The following is a 3485-nucleotide window of genomic DNA, read 5'->3' on the forward strand; positions in this document are numbered from 1 at the left end:
ATTCTTATCCAAGGGAGGCCTGCCTTTTTTCTGAAGAAAAGTGGAAAAGAAGTGGATGGGAGGCAGGTAGAAGGGAGGTGGAGGGGAGCGACTAGTTAGAGAGGAGGGAGGGCAAACTGAAGTCAGGATGTAAAGAAAGACAGGAAAGAAAGAAAATGAATGTACAAAAACGTTAATGAGCATCTTTCTTAATTTTTTTTTCTAGAGTAGTAATAATAATAACTCTGAAGTGGTAGCACATTACAATTTGCATTTATTTCTCTTAGTTTATAGCTTCTTGAAAGAAATGCCCATGAAAATATCTTGCCATCATTTCAATTGGGTTGTCTGTGATTCCTAGTTGAATTGTAAGAGTTCATTGCATACTCTGTACAGTCTGACCTTATTTGATATATGATTTGCAAGCAATTCATCCAATTTAATGCTAATTTCTTTACTGACCTGATAGTTTATTTTGATAAATTTAAAGACATTTATTTTTCTCTAATCCAATTTATCTGCATATCACACCATTCCTTTGCACGTCTAGTAACTGTCCTCAGATTCAAGGCATACTATATTTTCCTACTATAGATAGTCTGGATACACTGTCTTCTTTTTAAAAGATTTATTATTTATTCACGTGTGTGTGTGTGTGTGTGTGTGTGTGTGTGTGTGTGTGTGTGTGCACCTGCATGTGGATATCCATGGAAGCTACAAGAGAACATAAGACCACACTGAAGCTAAAGTTACAAAGGGTTTTGAGGGAGCAACTGATAAAGATACTAAGAACTAACTAGGATCTTTAAGAAAAGCAACAAGAAACTTCTAAGCAAGCTCTTCAGTTCCTATTTTCTTCTTTAGAAGAATATTGATTTGGGAGATTGTTCTATCATTCATTCATATATATATATATATATATATATATATATATATATATTGAATTTTGGTATAATATAGATTTTATCTTTTTTAAAAATGAGACTATAACATAATTATATTATTTCTTTCTTCCCTTTATTCTAACATTCCCTTTTATCCATGAGTCCCATGCACCATTTCAAATTTATGGCCTCATTTTTTTAAAAAAATTATCATACAAATGTATGTGTGTATGCATGTGTGCATGCGTAGTCCTTGTGCATAAGTACAACCTGTTCTGTCCATATAATGTTACTTGTATTTTTATATTTTCAGGATGGACCATTTGGCATTGGATATGAAATTGATGTGTACTTCCCTGAGGAAGGCTGTTTCTCCAGCTTTCACATACTTTAGATAACTGTAGTTCTTTGTGTAGGGTTGAGGCTTTTCTGAGCTTTCCCTCTTATTAACATGCATATTGGTGCCTTCTTTGTTCTGGTCATGCTTAAGTAGCCATGTTAGTAAGATTTTATGGGCATAGCTTCTAATATTTCTAGGAGAACCAATCTAACAATAAACTCCCTGTTCCTCTAGTTTCTACAATCTTTCTGCTTCCCTCTTCCATAATTATTTGAGCAGTATGTATGAGAGTTGTTTTGTTGATGATTCAGAATCATCCACAAGTCTTCTTTGTGATTGGTTGTAATATTCTGCAATGATCTCCTTATATTGCAAGTATAGTTCTCATGATGAGAACTGAGGACATATTGTTGGGCATAAGAACAAATATTTAGAATGTAGTTAAGGACAACACTGTCTTAGTAAATTGGTGATAGTAGATTTTTCTCTAAGATCCATGACCTCACTAGTTATAGGAAGCTGGCTGAGTTTCCAGTATCAAGCATAGTTTCCCTGTTGTTAAGGATGTCTTAAGTCCAATTAGAGAACTGTTGGTTATTACCAGTGTCTTCACACTACGACTCCATCTGAAGGGTGATATGTCATTCTGGCCATTGTTTTCATGTGGTTCATGGGAAGGAATGTTGGCTACCTCCCTCCTTTGTAAGTTTTAACAGTCCTTCTGTTGCTTAGTACTCAGGGAGGAGAAGGCTTTCAGGTCAGGTGCAGATTGGGGCCTCTGGACTTAGTGGCATGGTGTCTTTAAAAATACTGACTTATCTTTCAACTCTGAGATGGGGGAGGACAGCCAAAGGCAATAACAATGGTCTGTAGAGTTTTGGCAGTCTATTGGACAACATTGACCAACTACACAAAAGAAGGTTTCTCTGCATGCATTGGTTTTTATACAGTTTACTTTTTGAGGTACAATGTTTCTACTTATAATTATATCATTTAGTCACTTATCTACTTGCTATAGTTCATAAATTTACCCTCTTTAAACTAACAACCAACATTGTTTCACTTTTGTTTGGTTTAATTCTTTATCAGATGTTTTATTTGTTATCATGCCATCATAAGCATACCTATTCTTATTAAATGAGCATAAATCTAATAGATACTCACTAGTTAGTACCTTTTATCTTCATTCCCCATGATAGACTGCATTTTATCAGTGGTTGTGAGCTTTATATTTTTTGATACACAAGTTAGATTGATATAGTTGACATGTAATGTCTATAAATCAAACCTAATGAGGATACAGTATGCTAAATGGAGTTGGAATAGACTTGTCAAAGGACAGACACTGAAATGTCTTGCTGTTAACAACATACATTTTTAAACCATAGATAAATATTAATTCTTCTCTTGATGCAAATTATAAAAGCATATGATGTAGCAAATTAATTTAATATTCACAAAGCAGTAATAATCAATTCAATTGGAATTCTTTGGTAATTTTAAGTGGAGACAAATGTCTACTTATTATAAAGTATTACTGCTAACTAGAAAACACTTTAAGATAAGTGGTCACTCCATTAACATATCTAATATTCTCAGTATATCATTAATCATGACAAGAGACTGGTATTAACACTGATATAATGACACTTCCATTATAATACCATGGTTTTTCATGGACTTCCAGAATCAGAGAGCATTACTACTTGAGAAGCCCATAGACATTTTGTGGTACAACTTCCTACTTGATTGATGTATGACTCTCCTCAATAATATGTTGACAAGTAGCCAACAAATCTATTCTCCAATACTTTCATAGAAGAAAGTTTATATTCTTTCACTATGCATCTTATTATAATAGCTGACAGTTAATATTACAGCCTTACTTTTGCTGAACGGAAATCAATCTTAGTAACATTTCTGACCATGAGTCCTCCTACTGTGTTTCACAGTCACATAAGTGAGTTACTTGTCAAGTAAGTCACTAATCAGTGTTATCATCTGCGTCTCCTCATTCTCACCCTACCATGTATTCTTATTCTTCAATATCTTAATTTCATTCCATTGTCTGTAGCAATTTAATTCTCATTCTGTTATTGATTGAGACATTTTTAGGGGGGGTGAGCTGTCTATCCTTAAAATCTCTTAAATACCAAGGTATCTCATATATGACTGCTGACTTTTTTGAGGGGATGCAGCTGTACTCTAGTTCTGTTTGTGCAACTTCAAATGACATTAGTTCTTTTTTTTATTAGATATTTTCTTTATTTACATTTCAAATG

Source organism: Mus pahari, chromosome X (genome assembly GCF_900095145.1).
Source record: "Mus pahari chromosome X, PAHARI_EIJ_v1.1, whole genome shotgun sequence".
Taxonomy (NCBI): domain Eukaryota; kingdom Metazoa; phylum Chordata; class Mammalia; order Rodentia; family Muridae; genus Mus; species Mus pahari.